At 43.1% G+C, this 8,092-nt stretch overlaps 1 long non-coding RNA gene across 1 annotated transcript; it reads left to right on the top strand.

Moving 5' to 3' along the window:
• The first annotated feature begins 1,899 nt into the window (after positions 1-1,899).
• Positions 1,900-7,197, top strand: LOC125758139 (uncharacterized). The gene is made up of 4 exons (XR_007415895.1): positions 1,900-1,972; positions 2,822-2,943; positions 4,654-4,793; positions 7,107-7,197. It is a non-coding gene; the product is annotated as an uncharacterized LOC125758139 (long non-coding RNA).
• Positions 7,198-8,092: the final 895 nt, after the last annotated feature.

Genomic DNA, 8,092 nt, shown 5'->3' with positions numbered 1-8,092 from the left:
ACATGCCTCGTTCCAATTAAAAAAAAACGCTGTGCAGGTTAGTTGGGCCTCTACAATATTTATGCTAATTTTTTTTTATATAATGTGTGATACATACTATTCGAACTATTCGATTCAAAATTATTCGACGTAATCACTGTTCGCTTCGAACCTAAAATTTGCTTTTCGGACATCCCTGCCGCGAAGGCTTCTGTGTGGCGTTCCACGGTGCCTAATAGACAAGGACACAAGTGTAGTGGAGCAGATGCACGACCGAGTATGCGCCTGTGAAGGAGGACGAGAAACTACCCGCGTTCTGATTGCGCGAGAGCCTGTGCCGCCGTTTGCCAGCCTTGCACTGTGTGTCAGCGTACGATCCCCTTTCGTCGCGACTTCATTACACCAATAAACCTTATCACACAAGGAACATGCGGCGCTGCTTCGTATTGGTGAAAAGCGTCCCTTTATGAAAGCCTCCTTTCGGACTGTGGCACGGGAGTACAAACCGGTTCGCTGTAGCGGCGGCGGCCCTGCGAATCAGCTTCTCTGCAGTGCACGATTGCTAGCGGCGTTTCGAAAACAGATGAGCAACTCCGCCACATAAGAGTAACATTTACAGTAACTCTAGGGTGCAGTAAAGCTTTAGGGTGCAGGCGCTCGCAGCGACCCGTAGCGTCCGCCGCTACGGTCGTCGAAAATTAAAGGGGGGCGGGGGTAAGGGCACCGGTACCCTGTTCCTCTAAGATCCGACCCTGGAATTTTCGTGGTTGTTGCAATTTCATTCCGAGCTGCGTCTTGAGAGGTTCGTGCATGCTCGCGTGCGACTGCAAATCTTTCTAGCCTCTCCAACGCAACATGCCTAAAAAGAAAAAGACAACCTGTTCCATGACGTTATGCCAAAGAACTCGTGCAATGAAAAGGCGTCGATGCTCATTCAGAACTTCTACGGATCCAGTATGCCTGCAAGAGTGGGCGTGAAACATCAAGAGAGGTCCCTCATGTGTACATAAATTTTCATTGACTGTTCGCTGATTCTTACTTTTAATTAATTATTTTTCTTTTTTATATGCACCTATCTTTTCCTTTCACTGTTTACTCACATTTCTGCGCGAAAATATCTGTCTTTGCGTCTCATTCACTGTTCATTTTATTTTTGTTCTTGATGTAACCGCTATAAATTGTCAATGAATATTTCAATCATTGTACTCAAACATTACTGCGTGAAAAAGAAAGTTAATCAACTAGAACGGAAACCCCGAATCTCCTACATGTTTGTTCTCTACGCCAGCATGTGCCGTTCAGAAGAAGCTAACCTGCCCGCATAGTCGCCAGAGTTTTCTTTTCTTCGTTTTACAATTTATCAGCGCCATGTGTGGCCTACACAACGAGCTTATACCGCAACTACAAAGCTTGGTTTCAACGGGAAACTCCACAGAGCGTAGGCTCACACGCCAGAAAGCACGCCAGCGAGCGGCAGCGCCGTCTGCACGCTGGATCGCGCAATCTTTCCACCTGGCAGGCGCGCTCACGACACTAAGGAGACCTTCCTAGCCCGTATAGTTCTACGTTCGTGTGATCGTCGTGCCGAGTTCTGTTTGTGCGGTCGACTTTAACGCGCTGCCTCGCATTGTATGTTGTGGTTACTGACGTAAGCGCAACTACACGCGGTACCAGGCAAATAGTCACCAGATGCCGACCGTGCGACTTCAATCTCTGGGACTGCTTTGTTCGGTGTGACCGACGGACGCGATTCATAGTTTTGAAGAACACCTTCTTCGAGGTGTTCCTTGAAGAAGGTGTTCCTTCTTCAAGGAACACCTTGAAGAAGGAACACCTTGCCGCAATCCTTTGTCGACGACGCGTTCTGTGGCCCTGGAAAATGCCTTGACGCTCGGAGACGGCCGGTAGCTCGGCGATTCTTCGCTTGGCGCACCATTGAAAACCGGCGGTCATCCAGCAGTGTACGCTGCCAGCGTATTTTTTATTGCCAGAGGTAAGTGAACGTTGCGCTTCGTACATTGTGAGTTATTGTTATTGTGGTACGCCTTGTCGCCGAAGAAAATCGCATAACGTGTTGGTAGTGTATGCGGTTGTAGTTGTGAGGATTGTGCTCGCGCATGACATTTGTCAAGAACGTAGTTGGTAGGGTTATAAAGTTTTGGTAATTAGCTCACTTGCACGCACTCCTCTACGCTAATATTTGCTGAAAGGAGACAACATTTTTGTCAGGCTCACCATTGTCATGCGTTTTATGCATGTCTCTTGACAAATTACTTGGAGTAACGCCGTGAAACCGAAGCTTCAACATCCATTTCGTTCGCACGAGCTCTGAAGGAATAATCATCAGCCACCGTGTGAATCGTGAATCGGTACAGTGGGAGAAATAAAGTGTATTTAGGGATGTTTTCTTTAGGCGTGCATTTTATTTGTCATTAAGTAACGTGACACTCAAAAGCGTTTAGGTTAGCATTCTTGGACATTGCTTATCATCTTTCAAGCAATAGATAACATAGATTTGCTAAAAATGCAATTTCTGCAGCATGACATTGTATCTTGTTCAGTTGGTTTGCCCCATTTTTATCCTTTATGCACGTTGACCTAATTTGACAAGCCGTACTTTCAGCTGAATTTTCAATTGCTTTTAGCACTATATGTGCGTCCGTGTATTGAAGTCCCACCTCTCATCGCATAATAATAGCTTGTGAAGAACAACGCTTGTCTTGAACTAGCCATTTATCAGAGCTCTTCCTCCGTCCTCAAAGGGCAAGGTGCTGCTGGCACACCTGGTTCGGCTTTTCTTAACCTTTTTTTTAATGCTGAAGTTTTTTGCAACGTACTGCAGGTAGCAAACAGCAGTGCCACAACAAACAGTGGAGTGCTGACCATGCAGTCCAGAAGGTGGCTGAGGCAAGTATGCTATAGGAGGTGCTTATTCAGGCAGAAGCATCTGTAGCCAACGTAAAGGTAATGTAGAAAGTTCCATTTAATGAAGAAGAATCTTGTTTTGAGCTAGTCATGTCGAAGGGAAACAATGAGCGCTAGATAATTGAGATGAAAATGCAGAGTAACAATGTTATGTATGCCAGCAACCAACTTAAGTTTATTCATGCAAAAGGGTTATTTCCAACTGGTTCATTTGGGGAAGAGCCCACAGTTTCCACGAATGGGCATACCTGGTAGCCGTTGCACATCCTGTTACTGTGTTCTCGCACTCATTATTATGTGCCACTTAGTCTTGTGACGTTCCACCAAGGTGAAATTACTTCACATAAACAGCAGCGAGAAGGCTCTTGCTAGCCAGTTCAATTAAGACAGCGTTACCGTAGCTTTTAGTTCCAGTAAACCAGCTAAGCTGTATAGAAGAGCGTACTCCATGTTTGTGACCATGGAAAGTGCATTTTGCCTGGGAACATGGCTTAGTTTTGCAAAGGAAAATGTTGCCTTTCTGTAAAACGTGGTACTGGGAAATGGCATTGTGCCAAAAATATTAAGGTTTATGACTTCTTGCAGCATGCATTGTTGTACAGGGATGTTAGCGTTTTCCTAAATGCAATGCATGGTGCCTGAAGAATATAGCGGCCCACTTTAAAATTTATAACTTCATAATTTCAGTATCTGGGACAGACTTTACTGTATACGTTTTGTTTCTGGAAAGCTTCAACCTATCTTGCAATTCTTCAAGGCCAATACTGAATTTGCTGTGTACATTTGGCTGCACATTCTCATCACTTATGCTAAACAACAAGGCTTGAGTGATGTGTGGAATTCTTGTCAATCAATTTTATTGATTACCTCGGACGATCTATTCTGCTTCCCACAGTTATTGGGTGCTTTGTGTGCATGTGCTATGCATGCTGTAAATGAAAACAGGGAATGCAGCTGGCAGCATCAACGAGTACAATGCCCATAGGCTATTATGAAGTGCGAAATGTTGCCACTTCTATAATTTACATTATGTGTGCATGGTACAGCTGATTGTGTAATTTAGCACTTTCCAGCTACTTACGCAGTTGGAGCAGATGTCGATCATGTTTACTGTGGTATGGCACGGCCACCAAGTTCGTGCATTCTGCATACCAGGAAACCTGACACGAAGCAACGTATTGCTGGGATGGCAGCTAAGTGAGAACGAATGAGTTTGTCTTCTCTGTACATTTGTCAATACCATTACACAGGCTTGTAAAGTGCATTCAAGCGGCTTTAGCAATGCACTTGCAGCTACAGAGCCAGCTAAGGCAGCCAATTTCATCATCAGAGTTCACTCTTCAAATCCCACTTTCCATAAAGGGCATTCATTGTTTTGCGATAGCTTAAGGTCAAAACTTGCTCAATTAAACACTTCTTGGTGTCTGACATTACATGAATTATGATAATTGTTATATCTCATGTGAAATATGCGATTGTTTTTTTTTTCATATTCTTACTTTGAATACACACTTTACGACTGCACCCTCCCCAACCGAATCTTTACTAGTGCTACATTCTGTTATGGGTGAAAACAATTATTGAACTAAAAACCAGGTCAGGAAAGGAGTATGATGCCCTGTAATGTAGGAGGATGCCGCTATTGCAGTGTTTAGTCTAGAGCTGAATTTAATGAGAAAGGGCAGCAATGTAGGTCATCTGTCGATATTTGCAGACCATAATTGTGTTGTGGTCATTTTGTTATCGCAGGAAGCATCTTCAAAAAGCAGTGCTACAAGGATGTGAGCAGCAGTTTCCCTTCAACGAACGGGTCAAATTCATGGAAGCCACGTGCCTGCTGCTTCTGGCCTACACAAACATGCAGCCACCATAGTAAAGTTCTTGCAAAGGTGTGAGACATCCCTATGCTGCATCGATTGAGCATGTTAATTGCCTGTTTTTATAGCTTATAGTAATATGTCTACAAGTGTCCTTCCTTCTAGTGTATATTTACATTCTCTTAAAGGGCCAGTCAGCAGGCTCCGACTTCTTGTTTTTACACCTTCCAAACAAGCTCGCTAATTCGTACAGAGGGCCGCAGGAATCACATTGTGCGAATGTCAGACACTCCACTTCTAAATACAATTACCGCACCTCCTCTTCAGCGCTTGACCAGTCCTCTTTGCTAGCAAAGTGGTGTAATGTTGCCTATGAGCAACATTAAGTAACGCTGACTGTTGAATAGTCCTCTGCAATACGAAACGGCATTTTGTCTTTGTGATGATGCAGTATCTGTGGTTGTCACAAGTGTTGCGAATTGGTTTATCTCGCCAGTGCTTTGACTGTGCTTCCTCACCGCATCGCTCTGGCACAGTGGCACACCGAGGAAGCCCCTCTTCAGGATGGTCAGGCTGAGCGAGAAACTGAAACCAGCTGGAGTGTTTGTTCTTATTATTACACCACTTAATCAAAAAATTCATGTGACAACATGTTCACGTTGTACAAGCGTGCAGTTGTCACAAATTTTCGACTCCGGGGTTGTTTAGGGGCCCTTTAGCCTTAAATTATGAATGGTAAATTCACACGTGATGTGGTGTTCTTGCTTTATTTTTTGCAATGCTGATTTTTAAAATAGCTTGTCAGCTTCTGTGAGTGGTAATTATACATTTATCATACAAAACATCCTGCTATATTCAACAAGTGTTATTATAGATTTTTCATGGCACCAGAGCCACCTGCTTTTTGCCGTGTGGCAGCTACATGGAAGTTCATTGCTATGCTACTTTGTTTAACTGACATCTTTTCAATCAATGCATTTCACAGTCCAGGGTGTTTGGTGTATTTGCATCTTGATGTGTTTAATATCATACAAGTGATGGATTTTTTCTGTCTTCTAGTGTTTACTTTGCAGCTATTTAACTGTTGTTTTCAGGGGCATATCTAGACAGGAACATCAATTCTGCTAAGCCTTGGTTCGAAAAGAGATGATGAACAGGAGTTCCTTAGGTGCATGCCCTGAGCACCAGCCCTTTGGATTACAGAAATATCTAAACTGCATAATGTCTGCAGCTCCTTGCTTAATTGCATGTCTTTCTTCAACCTACAGCTCTTTGCATAATCCTTAACATTAACCTACATTACCAAGTGAACATCCCCCGCTGCAATACAGTGGTTATAATGGTCAGCTGCTGATCTGAACTGTGCGGGTTCGATCCTTGATGGAGTGGTTGCACTTTCGGTGGAGGTGCAAATCCTAGAGGTTCCTGTGCTTTATTTCACGTTTACATACAGAACCCCATTGTTATTATTACATCAGCAAGTGGACAGAGTGGTAATTCTAGATTGTATACATATTTAGTAAACAGACAGCTGAGCTGGTTGGTAGGTATTCATGTTAAAAAGGCAGGGCATGCAAACATGGACACAAGAGAGAAACCAAGACACCACTAACGCCAACTGGAAAGGTGGACAGTGGCACAAAATAAAGTAGACACAGAAACTTATCTGTGCATGCCCAGGCATGAGGCGATACCTATCAATCTGGCACGCGCGATAGTCTACGTGAGAGATAACTGCTCAAGCATTTGATTTCTTCTTTATGCTAGTTAATCGACGGTTGGCTCTCTTGTGCACTGCCATTATCGATATGCCTGGCCTCGACAATTGGACGCATTTCTTCATTCATGTGCTTGTACAAAACTGCATTCATCGAATTTTGGCGTGCATTTACGCTCTCGACAATGTAAAGGTAGATTAGGTGATGAGCCTCCAGTTAGTGAACTCAGCGTTTTACGTGTCTTGACTCTCTTGTGTCCATGTTTGCATGCCCCATCTTTTTAACATGTATTCATATAGTGCGTAATAGAAATAGGTTATCTAGTGAGTTATTTGGAAAGTAAGTTTAGGGCGAACACCAATATAGCAGTGAAAATAAATTTAAGCGATGAATGCATCGGGCTGGATTAGGAAACGATATAATGGCGAAATATAGCCGCTTGCTTTTTGCTTATAATTGTTTCAGTTTCTTGTCTCGTATGCTTTGACAATGACCAGGTGTCGTGTTGGATGCTACTAATTGGTTATGAGCTATACATAGACAAAGCAGCGGCTGTTTGGATGCTTTCTAAACAGCTACCTTATGGGGAGAGAAAAGTTAATTTGGGTTATGTGAGGCATGCTAAAAAAAGTCGACTTGTTTCTGATGTTTTTTGTTTTCCTGGCAGACATTCTACACGAACTTGCCCAAAGGCGGAAGGAAGGCACGCACAGATGGACGCACAGAAATCATAGGGCTGCCGTAGAAGCTGTGAATGAGCATTGACCTGTGAGTATGTGTCTTAAACAATTTGCTGAAGCCTTTTATTTTGGCTGAACATTCTTAACGGTGCTTTGTATTCCCTGATTTGTAGTGCAATATTGTTACACCTTTGCTTTCACAACAGAGCTCTTTAGTCTGGTACAAGGCCCAAAAAGTTCGACCTAGATGACCAAATTGCGGCAGCCAGTTGTTCCCACAATTAATGCATTAGTGTAAAAAAACGCAATAGACGGAGCACAAGAAAAAGGAAGACACAAACAGTGCTGTGCTCGTGTGCTCAGTCTTCTGCACTGCTTTGTTTACGCTCTGTCATACCAACACACACAAGCATCCATTTTAGCTTATGTAGTAGTCCAGCTCATACACTTGGTAACGTTCTCCAACGGCAGGATTACCGGATATCTGGCTTGTGAAGTCAATCTAAAGTGCATGCCTGTTCGTGTAGACTTGTGTGCATCCACCATTGAGATGAAAATGCAGCTGTGTTTTAATATTTTAGCCAGTATAGCTCGTGAATGGAATTTGGAGCTGTGACAGCAACAATTTTACAGGGGGCGAGTTACTAAATTATTGTAGACTTGTGTGCATCCACCATTGAGATGGAAATTCAGCTGCGTTTTAATATTTTAGCCAGTATAGCTCGTGAATGGAATTTGGAGCTGTGGCAGCAACACTTTTAGAGGGGGCGAGTTACTAAATTATTGTGTATTTCTCGATGTTTGCATGTTATAAAAACATAGCTGGTTAAAATTAGTCCAGATTTTACACTATTTCTTAACATATGACCTTTCGTACTGTTCGAAGGCATTGAACCATATGAAATGCTTTGTGCCTTTGTGTGTGTGCCGAAGGTTAGGAGTCATTATACTAGAGATAGATAAAAATATGTCA

The sequence above is a fragment of the Rhipicephalus sanguineus genome, chromosome 4 (assembly GCF_013339695.2).
Source record: "Rhipicephalus sanguineus isolate Rsan-2018 chromosome 4, BIME_Rsan_1.4, whole genome shotgun sequence".
NCBI lineage: Eukaryota > Metazoa > Arthropoda > Arachnida > Ixodida > Ixodidae > Rhipicephalus > Rhipicephalus sanguineus.
The sequence above is the reverse complement of the archived record's forward strand: the minus strand, read 5'-3'. Positions and strand labels throughout refer to the sequence as shown.